The 19,434-nt window shown below is 45.3% G+C and overlaps 1 non-coding gene across 1 annotated transcript; it reads left to right on the forward strand.

Annotated features, from left to right (window-relative positions):
- The first annotated feature begins 2,905 nt into the window (after window positions 1–2,905).
- On the forward strand, window positions 2,906–3,013 carry LOC114008787 (U6 spliceosomal RNA). The gene has a single exon (XR_003550290.1). It is a non-coding gene; the product is annotated as a U6 spliceosomal RNA (small nuclear RNA).
- Window positions 3,014–19,434: the final 16,421 nt, after the last annotated feature.

Below are 19,434 nucleotides of genomic sequence, written 5' to 3' on the forward strand. Positions count from 1 at the left end.
GGTCTGAAGAAGGAAAAATAGACATGTAACATATTCATCAGAGAATATATATTTTAAAATGGGGGTCAAAAGTACATCTGTAGTGTACTGAATATGTTTATACCTTCTTTTTGGCTAATGTTACACTTGTGATTTGCATATTAGAGGATGCATCTTTTCCTGGGCCTCCCAACCATGTGGTTCAGCGTCCCACATTACCGTAAGTAAATTATGAATTAGTTGTGCCTCTCAAGTTCAAATAATAACGCTAACTTTAATCGACACAGATGTTCTCTCAACATGTTACTCATATGGTGAGTGGAGTACTGACCATGAGAACACCAGGACTCCTTACTAGAAAATATCTAGCCAGCTAATTACTTTGTAACAGCAAATGCAGTTCCTTTTTATGTCACCAAGTGCTATGTGAATTGACACTTTAAAATATAGGGAATTCGGGCTGGCAGGTGGCATGGAGGTAGCTGGATCCCACATGGCCGATGTCTGGATTGGAGTCTTGACCTGGGGACTTGGAAAAACACACCAAGTACATGCGCATGCTTGCCCAAAATCCCAAGAGGAGAATGGAGAAGGAGGGATTGCAGTATGGCTATCCTCCTGGGAAGTGACTTCTCACTTTTCCTCTCTCTCTGTCTCTCTCTCTCCAGCAAGTGCTCACACCCTATAGCAAAAACTAAGTATATATATATATATACATTAATATATGGAATTTATTGACTGAAGATAATACCTGGAAAAAAAATTCACTATCTCATTCCTCCCGGAAACAGAAATTAAGAGCAGGTAAGAATCCACAAAGTTACTCATCAGTGCAAAAGAACAGGCTCAGAGTCTCCTTTGCTGCCAGAGTGGTGCTGATTTCAGCATAAAGGCATCCTTTCACTGAGACACCCCGCTACTCGTCAGCGATGCTCGCTTTGGTTAATTAGAAATACTAAAACAACATGGGAATAATTTTGCTAGCCTAAAAGAGCATGAATAAATTATATAAAAGCCATGAGTAAACAGAACATTCACATTAGCTTTTCGTAATGGTTCCCATCGCAACTTCACAGACTTGAAAAGACGCCAAAGTTCAATGTGATGGAAAGTCAGAATAAGACCCAGCAGAGCCCAGCCACACTACAGATACGGAAGTAGCTCTTGTGCAAAAGCCAGCGTGCTGCAGGGGTGGGAAATAGGTTTCCCTAGTATGTATTTTGGCCATGCTATCGTGTACTTACACAAAAATAAGGAGTACATTTTTGGCTAAGCATGCAGAGAAACCTTAGGAAAAAATTTTCCCAAGGTGACCCATTTCAGAGGCTTTGGTGGGCTGGGAAAGAACAACAGAGAACCTCTCTTCTCGCAGGTTCCAGAAGAATGTAGAGTAGTGGTTCTGGCCAGAACAAGTGTTCTCACAAAGGGGAGACTAGATCTCCACTGATACCTTGTTTCCTCTCTCCTCTACAGGAGGAAACCCATGTGCCTGGTTAGGGCTATCCCGAGGGAGTGCAGAAGAGTGGGGGCTGGGGGTTATAAAGCCCCTATCTATATAACCAATCGAACTCATCCAAAATCAGCAGGTCATCACCATTCTGCTGGCCAACTTCATGCAATTCCACGAAATATATACCTTGTTGGCTAGAGAGTATCCGATCTCTGGGTCACTTTTCCAGAATATTTCTAGCCTAGAAGGACCTCATACCATAAGTCCACATTTCTTCAAAATATTTTAACCCTATGCTCAGAGTAGAAATCATTAGAAAATGAGATTTAAGGGCCAACAGAAGGTGTGGTGGTTAAGGCAGCCAGATCCCACATGGCCAACTGATCAGTTCAAGTCCTAGACCTGGAGCATGTGCGTGTCTGCCCAAGGGAGTGCATGGAGAAGGGATTGTGGCATGACCATCCTCCCTGGGGTGGGGGGCTGGGGGGGCTCCCTGTTTCTCACTTTCCCTCTCTGTCTCTGCCTTTAGCAGCACGCACGCCCTACAAGAAAAAAAAAAAAGGAAAATAAATGCACAACCTTGGCCCCAACCCCCAAAGAAATTCTGATTTAGTTGATCTGATTCAGCCCAATACTGTGTTTTAATAATCACTTCCCCCTGGGGGTTCCACAGTGGGTGGTTCATATACTTCGAGGAATGTGATAAACAGTAGCAGTTAATTATTATCTTTTTATTTGCCTGTCTCCCATAGACTCTAAGTTCCCTTTGGAGTTTTCTAGCGCTGGGTACAAAATATGCACTTGATAAATATTTGAGGAGTGAGTAAATGACAAAAAAATGGAGGCAGGGCCACGCAGTCAAAATGTAAAATTTTAACGCACTTTGTAAGCTATCCATAAATGTTTTATGTTGTAAAGCAGTGACTTTCAAACTTTCTTGACCATGTTTCCCAGTAAGAAATACATTTTACATTGTGACTCAGCATACACACACACGCACACACATGCACACACCTGTAACTAAAACAAGAGTTTCACGTACCAATGATTAACCTATATTGCATGTGGAGAATTTTGATATGTTCTATTCTATTCTTTTTTTAATATAATTTTATTTACTTATTTATTATTTTAATTTGGTCAGAGAGAAACAGAGACAGAGAGAGAAAAAGAGAGTGAGAAAGCAAGCCACCAGGTCTGGGACTCAAACCACAGCTGGCCATGTGGGAGTCCAGCGCCTTAACCACACCACATGCCAGGCCCTCTAGTCTATCCTTTTTTAAAAACTATATTGTTGGTGCCAGCAGCAGATGGCATGTGGTGGTTAAGGTGTTGGATCCCCACATGGCCAACCGTGGTTCGAGTCTCAGACTGGTAGCTGGCTTTCTCACTCTCTTTTTCTCTCTCTCTGGTCAAACTGAAGAAGAAGAATATTAAATAAAATTAAATAATTCTTTTTAAAAAACACTATTTGTTGTGTTCACTTTGCAGCACATATACTAAAAATTGGAATGATAACAGAGAAGATTAGAATGGCCCTTACACAAGGATGACACGTAAATTCGTGAAGCGTTCTGCTTTTTTAAGAAGTTTTATTTATTTCATTTTATTTATTATCATTATTCTTCGATTTGATGAGAGAGAGAGGGAGAGGGAGAGAGAGAAAGCAAGCTGTCAGATTTGGGACTTGAACCATGGTCAGCCATTTGGGAGTTCAGCACTTTAACCACCATGGTACCTGCCGATCCTGCATTCTTTATTCATGCTGGGAAAGTTCATTCTGTAAAGATGTACAATAACTAAATGTAAAAAATGTAAGAAAATAAAAATAAATAAACTATACAGTTTTAACGACCCATTTTACTGAGTCCCATGAAGTTTTTTAAACGAGGGCGTTTTCCCCTTTCTTTCCTGCACTACCCCCTTGCCCAGCCTTCTCTCAGTCCCCTGCTATGATTCGGCCGTGCTCGTTTAGCAGCAAGTTCCCGGAGTACCAGGAGTTCTTGGTTCTCAAGTCTTGCACATGCTGCTTCCTCTGACCTCAAACGACCTCTCGCTTTCCTTATTTGAGCAGTGCCCATTTATCCTTTCTGTCCTGGAAGCGTTCCTGGACCAGGACAGCACAGTGTTCTTATCTCTGTCGAAGCACTCCTCACTCTGTATGGAACTGTGTGCTGACCTGTCCGCATCTCACAGCTGTGAGCACTCAGTCAAGGATAAATGCTGTGATGTGCTTTTCCGGAGGGGAAATCTGGGTGTCGTAGGAGAGATGGGGCATGAGCTGAAGAATATAATTATGTTGTTCAAAACATGAAACTTTCTATAAACAGACTGGAAGAAACTTCACTATTTCAGATCCCTCCGAATTTTATGACTCACTCAAAACTATTCACTATTTTAGTCTGGTTTTAGTAAACTGCATGGTTTTCTCATACAGCCTAAGTATTTAAGCATTTAAACATAAATATTAATAGAAATGTTGATTCACTGAGATGTGATAAAAGCACTGGTGCTTGCATCAAACTAGACTGGCTCAAGCTCAAGGATGTTCAAAGCACCTCGTGTGAGGGCCGTGAAATGAGTTGGACACAGAGCCTTCGAAGGGGTAGAGTGGCTCTCTCCACACCCCCAGAAGTCATCTGGGCTAATGTCCACTATGAAGTGAGGAGTTGGAATCACAAGGTTTTTTCCTCTTTACTGCTAAGATTACTTCTGTTAGTTGAATTGATTTCTTCCATAGTGTTGGAGGAACAATGTTAACAAAAACCCAATAATGTTTTTGTTGTCATTGTTAGGTGAGTACACTCACCAGAGAGAGACAGAGAGAGAGGAAGAGAGAGAAGCACCCCTCAATGGAGCATAGTCCTGCCACAACCCATTTCCCTTAATTTCCCATCCTGCTAGGATTTGGATCATGCACACCTAAGCAGCTGGTAAGTTTTGTCAGTCTTCGAGGGTAGGTATTCAAACTGTAGTTGGCCATGTGGGATCTGGCTCACCTTAACCACCAGGCTACCATACTGGCCCCAATAACATTTTCAAAGATGCTCATGGGATCTGGCAGGTGGTGTGGTGGTTAAGGGAGCTGGACTCCCACATAGGCAACTGCAGTTCAAATCCTGGACCTGGTGGCTTGCTTTCACTTTCCCTCTCTCTCTCTCACTCTGTCCCTCTCTGGTCAAATTAAAATAAATAAAATAATAATAACAAAAATGAAAAGATGTTCATGTTGCTTTTACAAACCCTTCAGTCACTGTGAAAACTTGAATAAAGTATTTCTGTCATTTCTTCTTTTTTAAAAGAATTATTTCATTTAATTTTATTTATTTTAATTTTGACCAGAGAGAGACACAGAGGAGGAGGAGTGAGAAAGCAAGCCATCAGGTCCAGGACTCGAACCGTGGTCAGACATGTGGTGTCCAGCACCTTAACCACCACGCCACCTGCTGGTACCATGTCATTTCTTAGATATCTTAGAACTTTCCCTTTAAGCATTTCTCCTTAGAGAGGCTCTCATACCTTTCACTCCTCTTTCTAACTCTGGAGTCTCTCTGTCTTTTATCTTTCCTCTTCTTGTGACTGATCAGAAACCAAAAAGATCTTTGTCAGAGCAGCTCTCTGACAGCGCAAGGAGGCCAGGGACTGCCTTGCCGTATACTTCACAAAGGACGACACCAGAGGGAGACTCAGCTCCTGACTTCTGAGAGCTGGAGTTGGCATTCAGCAGAAACAGACTCTTTTTGGGAGAGGTTTTTGCTATAGGGCGCATATGTTCACCAGAAAGACAGAAAGAGACAGAGAGACAGAAAGTAAGAAATCACCCCTGCAGGGGAGATGACCACGCCACAGTCCCTTCTCCTCCATTCTCCTCTCGGGATTTTGGGCACGCACGCATACGCACCCGGCATGAATTTAAGCCACCAGGGACTCAAAACGCGATCGGCTACATGGGAGTTCAGTGACATAGCCATTATGTCATCTGCTGGTCCTCAGCAGCAGACTTTTCAAATAACTGAAGAAGCACAATTACTTGTGGAGTGTTTGTTGTGCAGTCTCACCTTGTTCTTCTAGGGTACTGACACTAGGTAAAACCAATCAACCAGATCTAGTTCTTACTTTCTTCATTTTTTCTATTAAAATTTGAAAAGTGCCAAATACCAGACCACAATAAGATATCTAGTCACCACACACACTTGTGAAATGGCCTTGCTTCCACTCTGAGAGCACGTTGTCTAACACTGAGCCCATACCTGTGCATGTTTAATGCAGGAGATAATTAAAAGAACTGTCACCGAGGCCAGCAGGTAGTGTGTGGTGTTTAAGGAGCTGGACTCCCACATGGCAGTCTGTGGTTCAAGTCCCAGATTGGTGACTTGCTTCCTCAATTTCCCTTTCCCTCTCTGATGAGCACCCATGCCCTATAGCAAATTAAAAAATAATAATGATAATAAAATAAAATAAAAATTTTTTTAAAAGAGGAAGTCATACTAGATAAGGGTGGGCCATAAATATGACTGGTTGTTTTTTTGCTTTTTTGTTTTTGTTTTTTGGCCAGAGGATGTGTGTGCTCACCGGAGAGAAAGAGGGAGAGAGGGAAAGGGAAAGTAAGAAAAGACCTTCCATGGAGAATGGTCACACTGTAATCCCTTCTCTATTTCTTCTTCCTTTTGGGATTTTGGGCATGCACACACATGCACCTGCTATGTTTCTCAAGCAGTTGGTTCTGGAACTTGAATTGCACAATTGACCATATGGAATCTAATGAGTAAAGACCCAAATATCTTAACTCTTTCTTTTTTATGGAGAGGTATTTGCTATAGGGCTCTTGCTCTCGCCAGAAAGAGAGAAACAGGAAGGACAGAAAGTGAAAAATCACCCCCTGGGGGGATGGTCACGCCGCAATCCCTTCTACTCCATTCTCCTCTCAGAATCTTGGGCACTCACACACACATGCCTGGTGTGAGTTTAAGCCACCAAGTCCAGGATTCGAACGGCGGTCAACCACATGGGAGTCCAGCGACATAGCCATTACGCTAACTGCTGGTCCCTGAGACCCAAATATCTAACAACACACAAATTAGTACTCCACACCAAAAAATTATCAATGAAAATGTCAATAGCACTGAAGCTGAGAAACTGTTTGCTACTAAGACTTGCTATCAGGTAAGACAGTGCATCGTTTCACTGAACCCTCACAATAACTCTATATGGTGTGTACTGTCCTCTAGCCCCACTTTATAGATGAGAAGACCGAGGCTCTAAGACTGAGTGACTTGTCCTAGACCACACATTTCTCAATAACTGGTGGAACCAGGGACAAATCTAAGTAAAACTCTCCCTAATATATGATAGTTCTCATTATGCCCTAAAACAGGGCTCCCGAATTCTAGCAAGTTTTACCATTCTTTTCTCTCTTTTAATTTATTTTTTCACCAAAGAGAGACAGATAGACAGAAAGACAACCACCCTCCATAGGGTCTCACATTATAATCCTTTCTCCAGCCTTCCCAACCAGGACCAGGGGAATACAAGCATGCACCTGATATGCTCAGGTTGACCCAGGAGCCAAACCCTGATCTTCCATATGGCTGCCAGCATTACAGATCTATTGCTACTGCTGTGCCACCACGGCCAGGTCCCAGTGATTTTCCCTATTTGATGACTGACTTTAGCAGAAAACTCACTGTATACCCTTCACATGCCAGGTCCTTGACTGAATGGTGGAAACAATAAACAAGCCAGAGCCCCTGCCCTAATGGAGTTCATAGTCTAGCGGGGAGAACTATAAACATGGGCGTGATCTCCCGTAAAAACGCGGTTGCAGAGGATAACTATCACATTGGTTTCCTACCACAAGGTAGTTTCAAAGTCTTTGAGAAAACATCAATTTACATACCACTCCCAAATTTTGTCTAAAATCTGAATTTTAGTCTATAACGGGTGGAGTTTGCTATGAAAATTTCAGTGTTAGCCCTATGCCACTCAAATGATTGCCAATTCCAAATTTGACAAGTGGAATTTTACTTTGTATAGGAGTATGTAAATGTTGCACAGTTACTGCATGTAAAAGTGGGTATAAATTGGACAGCAGTATTCGTGAAAAGGCCAACAATGAAATCTCCTCTTATCTAGAGAAAACACTTGTCAATTGTATCTGAATTAATAACAAGGAATCTCTGATGAAACAGCAGAATGAGAGTTAGTACCACTGAACTTCCCTCAGCCTTTCGGAAGTTTGGAATGAAGACCGGCAAGGTCATTAAGTTCTCTCTGTGCGCGCAGGATGGATGTGTTAGTCTCAAACCATCCATAATAGATGGGTGTCTAGTCTAGCCTGAGGAATCTGCTCATACTACGATCACTCCACCACTCCACAGCCTCCCTTGATGGTTCTTAAGTGTTCTTAGAATTTAAATGTTGATTAAATCCAAAACGCGCCAACTTATCTCCAAAGGCCCAACAATGGCAGGCAGTGTGATGGTTCTTAAGTGTTCTTAGAATTTAAATGTTGATTAAATCCAAAACGCACCAACTTATCTCCAAAGGCCCAACAATGGCAGGCAGGGTCTGTCATTGATCAGTCACCTGTCCCTTCCTTGCCAGATTCTCACCTTCAGCCAGGCACTTTCCAATGTCAAACTACTTCCTTCCTCTCCTAATCGCCACACTCCTTCTTAGTCTTACCTCTCCTCTCCTTTCCTTTCTATCCACACAGTGCCTCTCTTTTTCAGAGTACTTGACTCTCAGTCTCCTCTCGGCTTTTTGCAAATTTTGGACTATTTGCACGTACATAATGTGATAGTTTGGGGAAGGGATCCGAGTCTAAGCATGGAATTCATTTATGTTTCATGTACATGTTATACACGTATCCTAAAAGGTAGCTTGTTTTTTTCTTTTGCTTTAGAGCATGTGTGCTCACCAGAGAAAGAGAGGAAAATTGAGAAATCACCCCCCACTCCCAGAGGAAAGGGCCACGCTGTAATCCCTTCTCTTCTCCACCTTTCTCTTGGAAGTTTGAGCATGCATGCACTTGGCATGATTTTCAGGCTACCGAGTCCAAGACTCGAACTGCAGAGTGAGCTATGTGGGATCCAGCACCTTAACCTCCACACCACCTGCTGGTCCCACCTACAGGTAATTTTATACAACTATTATTTGCACAATTTATTATTGCAGCATTTTGGCTGTGACCTGTCAAATGAAGTTAGACTGTGGCATTATGTCATCATTCATAAAGGTTTTTCAGAGGCATTTTGGATTTACATTTTTTGGACTAGAGATACTCAACCCATATATGTAAAATCAAATAGCATATATAGGTCCATGTGATCAAGAAGGTATGAATAAAAGATGACTATTCCTTGACGCATTATTCATGATATTAGAAGATTGGAAACAATCTAAATGTCCATCAGCAGGAGACTGGATAAATAAATTATGGTATATTTATCCAGTGTGTGGCAGAGGATAAAGTCGGACTATTTTGGTCTCATTCCAAAGTGACATGTACAATCATCTGAAGGACTTGCAGGTGAGTTTTGTTTTCGTTTTTGCTGTAGGGCATGTGCACTTACCAGAGACAGACAGACAGAGAAAGAAAGAGAGAGAAAGTAAGAAACCTCCCCCCCCATGCTGCAATCTCTTCTCCTCCATTCTTTTGGGATTTGGGGTACACATGCACATGTACCCAGCATGTTTCTCAAGCCACCGGGTCCAGGACTCAACCCGCTCAGTCAGCCATGTGGAATCCAACACCTTAACCACCACACCACAAGCTGGCCTGCTAATGAGCTTTTGAAGACCAGCCAGTTTGGCTTTGTTTTTCCGGAGAGCATGTGCACTCGCCAGAAAGAGACAGAGAAGGAGAGGGAGGAAGCACCCCCCACAGTGGCTCGTGGTTATGCTATGGTTCCTTCTCTTCCATTTCTCCACCCTGCCAGGATTTGGGACACATGCACACATGTGTCTGGTGTGTTTTTCAAACAGCTAGGTCTGGGACTCAAACCATAGTAGACATTTGAGATCCAGCTCCCTTAACCACCAGGGCTCGGGGCCAGCCCACCTTGCGATATTTTTTTACTTTTCACCACAGAGAGGCTTACTAAAGGTTTGTTTGTGAGTTGGAGATGGAAAGCGGAGAGATGCAGAGGTCCTATTAGAACTGGCTGATGGGAGCTGGCAGGTGGCGTGGTGGTTAAAGGCAAAGGAACAGAGGAAAAGAGAAAAAGGAGATGAGACTCATCCGGAGCGTGCCAGTGAAGGTGGTCTCTCCATCTGCTTCTCTGCAACTGCCCCTTCAGTACTCTTTACTGCCAAGCTCTCCGCAGTCACTGGGCTAAGTGGACAAGGCATTCTCCCACACAGGGGTTAGATCCCTGGGGCGTCCTGGTCATTTTTTTTTGGAGAGGTTTTTGCTATAGGGCACGTGCACTCACCAGACAGACAGAGAGATAGAAAGTGAGAAATCACCCCCCAGGAGGTATGGCCACGCCGCAACCCCTTTTCCTCCATTCTCCCCTCAGGATCTTGGGCACGCACGCACACACACCCGGCGTGAGTTTTTTAAGCCACCGGGTCTGGGACATGAACTGCGGTCAACTACATGGGAGTCCAGTGACATAGCCATTACGCTAACTGCTGGTCCCAACCCATATTTTCTGAGAGGAGGCATAGAAGAGAGCTATGTATATTGATAATTTTTTTTTATTATTATTTGCTAGAGAGCCCATGGGCTTGCCAGAGGGGAGAGAGAGACAGAGAGAGAGAGAAAGCGAGAAAGCATCCCCCATGGAGCACGGTCACACTGCAGGAAATCTTCTCCTCCACCCTCTCTCCTTTCAGGACTTTGGGCATGCACACACGTGCACCCATATGTTTTTCAGGCTACTGAGTACAGGGTTCCAGCTGTGTGGCCAGCCACGGGGATCTAGCCACCTTAACAACCGTCTGGGCTACATCTGACCCACATCTTTTTTTTATTTATAAATCCTTGTTTCTTGGTTTTACCCTTAAGTTAAACTTATTAAACCCAGGTTACTTGTGCATCACTTTATTTAGGTAGAATAAAATCAGCATTGAAAAATAAAATTAACTTTGAATTAATAGCAAACTCAAATCGAAAAACTACCTAGAATGTCAAATGAAGAAAGCAAAAGCAAGCCATAGGATTGTTATAGTATAATGCCATTTACATAAAGTTTGGATATATACAAAGCACCACTGTGTTAGGGCTCTCCAGAGAAATAGAAGTTATTTTATTTATTATGGGATTGGCTCACGTGATTATGGAGGCCAAGAAAGTCCGTAATCTGCGATCTGCAAACTGGAGAACCAGGAAAGCTGGTTGTGTAATTCAGTCTAGTCCGAAGGTCCGAGAACCAGGAGAACTGACGTTCAAGGACAGGAAAAGGTGGAATCCTCACTCACATAGGGAGCAAATTCACCCTCCCTTCACCTTCATGTTCCATTCGGGCTCTCTATACATTGGATCATGCCCACTATCATTGGTAAACGCAGATCTTTACTCAGTCTGCTATTTAAGTGCTAACTTCTTCCAGAAACACGCTCACAGGCATACCCAGAAATAATGTCTACCCAGCTACCTGGGCCTCTCTTACCTGGCAGGTAGCATGGTGGTTGAGGCAGCTGGACTCCCACATGGCTGACAACAGTTCGGGTCCTGGACCCGACATGTAAAACTGAATGTCACAAACACTATGTATTATCTTATACAAACACTATGTATTATTTTGTACTTACTTATATTTATGTAGTAAGATTATAAAAATACGGAGCCAGCAAAAGGTATAACAGTTAGGTTGCTGGATTCCCACATAGCAGACCACGAGTTTGAGTCCCAAAAGGTATAACTTGAAACTCGCACTGGGTGTATGTGTGTGCATGCCCAAGATCCCAGGAGGAGAATAGAAGAGAAGGGATTGTGGTGTGGCCATCTTCCCTGGGGTAATTTCTCACTTTCCCTCTCACTGTCTCTGTCTATCTCTCCAGCAAGCTTGTATGCCCACAACAATCTCTTAAAAGAAAAAAAAAAAAAGATTATAAAAATATACACGGTAGGGGCCGGCAGGAGGCGTGGTGGTTGAGGCGGCTGGACTCCCTGCATGGCTGATCATGATTCAGGTCCCGGATCTGGCAGCTTTTTTTCTCACTTTCCTTCTCTCTCTCTGTCTCTCTCTGGTCGACTTCAATTTAAAAAAAAATACAATGACAATGAATAAAATAAATACACATGGTATTAAATACTAAATTCACTCTGGTTACGTCTAGAAAATGAGCCGGACAATGAGGGGGAAAGGAGATATGAGGGCGCGTCATATATTGTACACATTGTTCGGTGGTGTTTGCTAGGCTGAGTGCAGTCACCAGGAGAGACAGAAAGATAAGAAGGGAAAGGATTTTGAACATGCATGCACATATGCCCAGGGTGGTTTTTTTTTTTTTCTTTTTTATTCTTTTTTCTTTCTTTCTTTTTTGGTATGGAGTGTGTGTACTCCCTGGAGAGACAGAGAAAGACAATGAGAGGGAAGGGAAAGTGAAAAACCGCCACCACCACCCCGCAAGGGGCATGACCACGCCACAATTCCTTCTCCTCCACTCTCCTCCTGGGATTTTAGGCATGCACACACATGCACACACCAGTGTGAGTTTCAAGCTGCCAGAGCCAGGACATGCCCAGTGTGTTGGATCCAGGACTCCAATGGCATGGTCAGCCACATGGGACCCAGCGCCTTAACCTCCGCACCACTTGCTGGTCCTGGGCTTTCTGTATTGGAACAATTCATTTCTCTAGCCGGGTAGTGGGTACCTGGTGTGTGTGTGGGCGGGGTGTTATTTTAGTCTCTATTCTCTTTGGCATGTGGCAGTATTCTATCTTTTTTAAAGTTGAGAAGAAAGGGCCTTTAGGAACAGATGGTTAAGATTGAGGTAAGTGGTTTTGGGAAGAGCAGTGTCAGTGGGTGGTAGGAGCAAGGGCCTAACAATAGCAGTGAGAAGTGAAGGGAGGTACTATTGCAGATTCATCTTAAAGGCTTGCAAGGCCCCCACCCATTACTTAAGCCCTGAGCCAAGTGAAGCGGGTCGCTGTGCCCTGGACATAGCCGACTTGCTCCCCGTGCTGACATCTGCTGTCGGTCCTGCTCCCTGGGACCGAGAACTGTAGCTACCATTCCCTGACAGCAGCTGCAGTCATAGCCACTACGTACAGAAGGTCTGTTCCACGCCAGGAATTGTACAGACGCTGTTTTACTCAGTCATCACAACAGATTTTAGGAAGTAGGTATTGTTATTCTCATTTTACAAATGAAAAAAATTGAACTTAAACGTCACATTCCAAGTCACTCAGAAAATGGTGGAGCTGGGATTTAAACCCAAGTTCATCTGGCCCTAAAATACATCTTTCTATTCCAGCAGTCTGACCTGCTGTTCCCACCCTGGGCCTGATACATGGCTTCAGCTTCTGTTCTCTGATCCAGCTCAAATGTCAACTTCACTTTCTTTTTGTAAAGTTTTTGTCATAGGGCACACACATTTGCCAGAGAGAGACAGTGAGGGAGAAAGTGAGAAATCACCTGAAGGGGGATGGTCATGCTGCAACCACTTCTCATCTATTCTTCTCCTGAGATTTTGGGCACGCATGCACATGTACCAGGTGTGATTTTCAAGCCTCCAGTTCCAGGACTCAAACCATAGTCAGCCACATGGGAATCCAGTGCAGTTACCACTACACCACCTGCTGGCTGGCCTCTTCTTTTCTAACTCATTGCAATTCGTTCTTTCAAACAGCTGAGGTTGTAATAGAAGGTATAGGCATTCTATTTAAATGCCCTTGGCCCAGCCCAAAGTACCTGCAGCTTCAGAGAGCTGTGGATTGTGGATGCTCATGTCTCGAACACCTGTGTCTCTCAGCTGAGGCTTCATCTGACAGGAGGACTCAGCCTGAGTGCAAGGCGGACAGGGTGGCAGGAAATTAGCAACCTCAGCAGAAGTCCTCAACCAACTGGGATGGGAATTGATGGAAGAGACCTGTTCCCCCACCTTTGGTTGCTTTTTTTTTTTTGAGAGGTTTTTGCTATAGGGCACGTGCGCTCGCCAGAAAGACAGAGAGAGAGAGACAGAAAGCGAGAAATCACCCCCTGGGGGGTGGCCACGCCGCAATCCCTTGTCCTCCGCAATCCCTTGTCCTCCGTTCTCCTCTCGGGATCTTGGGCATGCATGCACATGAGCCCAGTGCGAGTTTAAGCCACTGGGTCAAGGACTCAAACTGCAATTGACTACAGGGAGTTCCAGCAACTTAGCCATTACGCCAACTGCTGGTCCCGACAATTATTTTTCTTTAAGTTTGTTGATGTATTTTCTGAGAGAAAGAGGCACTCTTAACAGGGCCTCACACTGTGACCTCTCCAAGTCCTGTAGCTAGCCAAGATCACAGTACGCCCATGGGCATGCCAAAGCATTCAGGCAGACCTCAGGATGGGAACCTACACCTTCCCACACGGCTCCGGCATCTGTGCATGAACGCCCCTGCTGCCCGTGTCACCGCCGTGGGGCCTTGGTGGGATAATCCCACCAAGTCTACACATACCCTCAGAAGGGATGCAGGAAGGAGCCCCCGGTGTCCCAGCTGTAGCCTCTCGTTAGTGTACCTCATTGCCTTTCTTTCCTTTTCTCCCTTTCTTCTCACTCTCCTTCTCCTTGGGCTTCATCCACTCCTTGGGCTCACCCTCAACTGAGCTACTTGAGCTTGTCTCAGGATGGGCGTGAGGCAACCCCAATTAAGATAGAGTCTTCCCTGGGCGGCTCGGCAAAGCTCTCTCGCAGGCCTGGGGCACAGCTCTGCTCCCTCTTCTCCACTGCCTTTGCCCCAGCTCCCGCTGCCTTTGTCCTGTCCTCTGAGCCTTCTAATTGCAGGTCCAGGCCCACTTTGAGCCGCTCCAAGTTGATGCTCTGCTCTTCTTTGTCCTCTTTGTTCCCAAACACACCAGAACTGCTCATTAAATGTCTGCTGAATGGGCCAAATTGTTCAAAGTCCTTCTTACCTCTTAACTGATGAATCCTCATCATCTCCTAGGAAACCTGTGTTATCCCTAGGTGAGAACTATTTACAGGTGCTAAAATCAAAACACATAAAGGTTATGAAAAACAGTAACTTCTTCCTCACATTTTTTTTTTAAGAGAGATTTTTGCTATAGGGCATGTGCGTGCACTGGAGAGACAGAGTCAGAAAGACAGAAAGCAAGAAAGCACCCGCTAAGGGGGGTGGCCACACAGCAGTCCCTTCTCTTCCATTCTCCCCCGCATGCACATACTCCCAGTGTTGACTTTAAGCCACCAGGTTCAGGACTTGAACTGCAGTCGACTACATGGGAACCCAGCGATGTAACCGTTTCTCCATCTGCTGTTCCCTTTCTTCCCCCACTTTGAACCAGATATTGGCTGGGAAGATAATCCAACCATGTGTTAGATATTTGCATGTTAATTCTGACAGTTTTCTCTTTTATGAAAAACTGTTTAATTAGGTTGCCTTTACTTAGGGTGTGTAGATGAACTGAACTAACTGTTAATTAATTTCTGCTTACTAATAAAATGCAAATGCATTGCCTGGCATCATCACAAACAAGCTAGTCCAGGACCAGAGCCATCTAAAGCGAAGCATGTAGAGGCCAGCAGGTGGCGTGGTGGTTTAGGTGTTGGACTTCCACATGGTGGACCATGGTTCAAGTACCAGTCTCACTTTCCCTCTGTCTTTCTGTCTCTCTCTGATGAACGCATGTGCCTTGTAGAAAAATATTTTTAAAAGTAATAAAATAAGGGACCAGCAGTTGGCGTAATGACGATATCGCTGGACTCTCATGTAGCTGACTGCGGTTTGAGTCCCAGACCCAGTGGCTTAAACTCACTCCGGGCGTGTGTGCATGTGTGCCCAAGATTCCAAGAGGAGACTGGAGGAGAAGGGATTGTGGTGTGGCCATCTCCCCCGGGTAGTGATTTCTCACTTTCTGTTTCTGTCTCTGTCTTTCTGGTGACTGTGTGCGTCCTATAGTAAAAATAAGTAAATAATTCTTTTTAAAAAAATTATTAAAGAGAAATGTCCTGTTTTCAGTGGGGGGCCTTTACGAGACTGCATAGAGTGGTAGACTAGGGCCTGGTTTGCCTGTTTGCCAGAGGGCTGTGTGCTCACCAGGGGAGACAGAGAGAGGGAAAGCATGCCCCAATGGAGCATGGTCATGCTGCAATCTTTCTTCCACTTCTCCATCTATCAGGATTTGGCTTGCATGTGCACATGCCCAGCGTGTTTTTCAAGACTCTGGGGTCAGGATTTTCTGGGACCAGGACTTGAACCATGGTTAACCCCACAGGATGTAGCTCCCCATGCACTGTGTTTAACCTCTATGCAGCAGGATCGACCCAAGAGCCTGGGTGTTGAAACCAGCCTAGCTCTGTCTTCATCCTGACCCTACCACTTACAGCCATGTGGCCTGCAACCACTTACCCCCTCTACTTCTCACTGGCCTTGCCTGAACTGTGGATGGAGGTGACACTTGTACCTACTTCATAAAGTTGCTGCTTTGGAGATAAGGGTGGAGATCAAGTTGCTGTTGGGTTTGGCTTATCCCTCCTGGCTTCTCACCACCATCTGCTTCCTCTTGCCCCAGCAAAGAGCACCTACTCAGTGCTGTTCTTTCCTACACCTCCCTCTTCCTTCCCCTAACCAGCCACTTCCCCACCTCATTCCTCTTCCCTCACCCCCCCTGGGTCCAGCCCAGTCTCTCTCTCTCCATCCTTCGCTTGTGCCCTAGTCCCTCCAACACACCCCCTACCTCCCTCTGCCTATTCACCTTCCTCCTCCAGTTTGAGGACACAAGTAGAAGAGGAGAAATACATTTGTAGGTCGCAGAAGCAGGAAGGAGCCCCCGGTGTCCCAGCTGTAGCCTCTCGTTAGTGTACCTCATTGCCTTTCTTTCCTTTTCTCCCTTTCTTCTCACTCTCCTTCTCCTTGGGCTTCATCCACTCCTTGGGCTCACCCTCAACTGAGCTACTTGAGCTTGTCTCAGGATGGGCGTGAGGCAACCCCAATTAAGATAGAGTCTTCCCTGGGCGGCTCGGCAAAGCTCTCTCGCAGGCCTGGGGCACAGCTCTGCTCCCTCTTCTCCACTGCCTTTGCCCCAGCTCCCGCTGCCTTTGTCCTGTCCTCTGAGCCTTCTAATTGCAGGTCCAGGCCCACTTTGAGCCGCTCCAAGTTGATGCTCTGCTCTTCTTTGTCCTCTTTGTTCCCAAACACACCAGAACTGCTCATTAAATGTCTGCTGAATGGGCCAAATTGTTCAAAGTCCTTCTTACCTCTTAACTGATGAATCCTCATCATCTCCTAGGAAACCTGTGTTATCCCTAGGTGAGAACTATTTACAGGTGCTAAAATCAAAACACATAAAGGTTATGAAAAACAGTAACTTCTTCCTCACATTTTTTTTTTAAGAGAGATTTTTGCTATAGGGCATGTGCGTGCACTGGAGAGACAGAGTCAGAAAGACAGAAAGCAAGAAAGCACCCGCTAAGGGGGGTGGCCACACAGCAGTCCCTTCTCTTCCATTCTCCCCCGCATGCACATACTCCCAGTGTTGACTTTAAGCCACCAGGTTCAGGACTTGAACTGCAGTCGACTACATGGGAACCCAGCGATGTAACCGTTTCTCCATCTGCTGTTCCCTTTCTTCCCCCACTTTGAACCAGATATTGGCTGGGAAGATAATCCAACCATGTGTTAGATATTTGCATGTTAATTCTGACAGTTTTCTCTTTTATGAAAAACTGTTTAATTAGGTTGCCTTTACTTAGGGTGTGTAGATGAACTGAACTAACTGTTAATTAATTTCTGCTTACTAATAAAATGCAAATGCATTGCCTGGCATCATCACAAACAAGCTAGTCCAGGACCAGAGCCATCTAAAGCGAAGCATGTAGAGGCCAGCAGGTGGCGTGGTGGTTTAGGTGTTGGACTTCCACATGGTGGACCATGGTTCAAGTACCAGTCTCACTTTCCCTCTGTCTTTCTGTCTCTCTCTGATGAACGCATGTGCCTTGTAGAAAAATATTTTTAAAAGTAATAAAATAAGGGACCAGCAGTTGGCGTAATGACGATATCGCTGGACTCTCATGTAGCTGACTGCGGTTTGAGTCCCAGACCCAGTGGCTTAAACTCACTCCGGGCGTGTGTGCATGTGTGCCCAAGATTCCAAGAGGAGACTGGAGGAGAAGGGATTGTGGTGGGGCCATCTCCCCCGGGTAGTGATTTCTCACTTTCTGTTTCTGTCTCTGTCTTTCTGGTGACTGTGTGCGTCCTATAGTAAAAATAAGTAAATAATTCTTTTTAAAAAAATTATTAAAGAGAAATGTCCTGTTTTCAGTGGGGGGCCTTTACGAGACTGCATAGAGTGGTAGACTAGGGCCTGGTTTGCCTGTTTGCCAGAGGGCTGTGTGCTCACCAGGGGAGACAGAGAGAGGGAAAGCATGCCCCAATGGAGCATGGTCATGCTGCAATCTTTCTTCCACTTCTCCATCTATCAGGATTTGGCTTGCATGTGCACATGCCCAGCGTGTTTTTCAAGACTCTGGGGTCAGGATTTTCTGGGACCAGGACTTGAACCATGGTTAACCCCACAGGATGTAGCTCCCCATGCACTGTGTTTAACCTCTATGCAGCAGGATCGACCCAAGAGCCTGGGTGTTGAAACCAGCCTAGCTCTGTCTTCATCCTGACCCTACCACTTACAGCCATGTGGCCTGCAACCACTTACCCCCTCTACTTCTCACTGGCCTTGCCTGAACTGTGGATGGAGGTGACACTTGTACCTACTTCATAAAGTTGCTGCTTTGGAGATAAGGGTGGAGATCAAGTTGCTGTTGGGTTTGGCTTATCCCTCCTGGCTTCTCACCACCATCTGCTTCCTCTTGCCCCAGCAAAGAGCACCTACTCAGTGCTGTTCTTTCCTACACCTCCCTCTTCCTTCCCCTAACCAGCCACTTCCCCACCTCATTCCTCTTCCCTCACCCCCCCTGGGTCCAGCCCAGTCTCTCTCTCTCCATCCTTCGCTTGTGCCCTAGTCCCTCCAACACACCCCCTACCTCCCTCTGCCTATTCACCTTCCTCCTCCAGTTTGAGGACACAAGTAGAAGAGGAGAAATACATTTGTAGGTCGCAGAATGGAAGTTCAAGAAGGTACAAGGAAATTACTAAGGAGCAAGGCAAAGGAGGGCAGGTCAGTGCAGAGGATGTCTAGGACAGGAGGGAGGGAGGGTTAGAAAGTAAGGCAATCCCAGCAAATGGGACTCACCAAGTTTCCTGGCAGAGGAAGCACTAGCCACGACCCTTATTCTCCTTAAGGCAGTGCTAGCCCCGGCGCACTGAGGCACACGTCTCATTCCAGGTGTCTGGAAGAGTACTTGAACTAGAGTCAACTCTCTTTCACCCAGATAAAGGTGGCACTGGCTCGGCTCTTCTCGTTCGCTGTCTGCCCCGATGTTGCAGGATCGTCGTGGCTATATCCGGGAAGTGAGAGATAAGATCACCCCGTTTCTGATCAGTAAAACACTGGCTGTAGATCTCATTTAGATTACAACTCCTAGCATCACATCTAGCAGTACCACACGTAGGAGAAAGCGGTGTCAGAAAGACCTAAGTTCAGTTTTCAACTCTGCTACTCACTAGCTCTGTGACTTTTTAAAATTTATTTATTATTATTTCTAAATTTGCTATAGGGCACGTGTGCTCATCAAAGAAAGAGAGAGAGAAAAGGAAAGTGAAGAAGCAAGCCTCTAGGTCTGGGACTAGAACTGCAGTCAGCCACGTGGGAGTCCAGCACCTTAACCATCACGCCCTCTGCTGGTCCAGCTGTATGACTGAACAAATCATTGAACCTCTGTGAGGCCATTTCCTCCTGGAGGTTCTGTGCCCACCGTAGAGGTTTTAGGAAGAAGGAAAGGAGATGAGC

Source organism: Tupaia chinensis, unplaced genomic scaffold (assembly GCF_000334495.1).
Source record: "Tupaia chinensis unplaced genomic scaffold, TupChi_1.0 Scaffold000387_1, whole genome shotgun sequence".
NCBI lineage: Eukaryota > Metazoa > Chordata > Mammalia > Scandentia > Tupaiidae > Tupaia > Tupaia belangeri.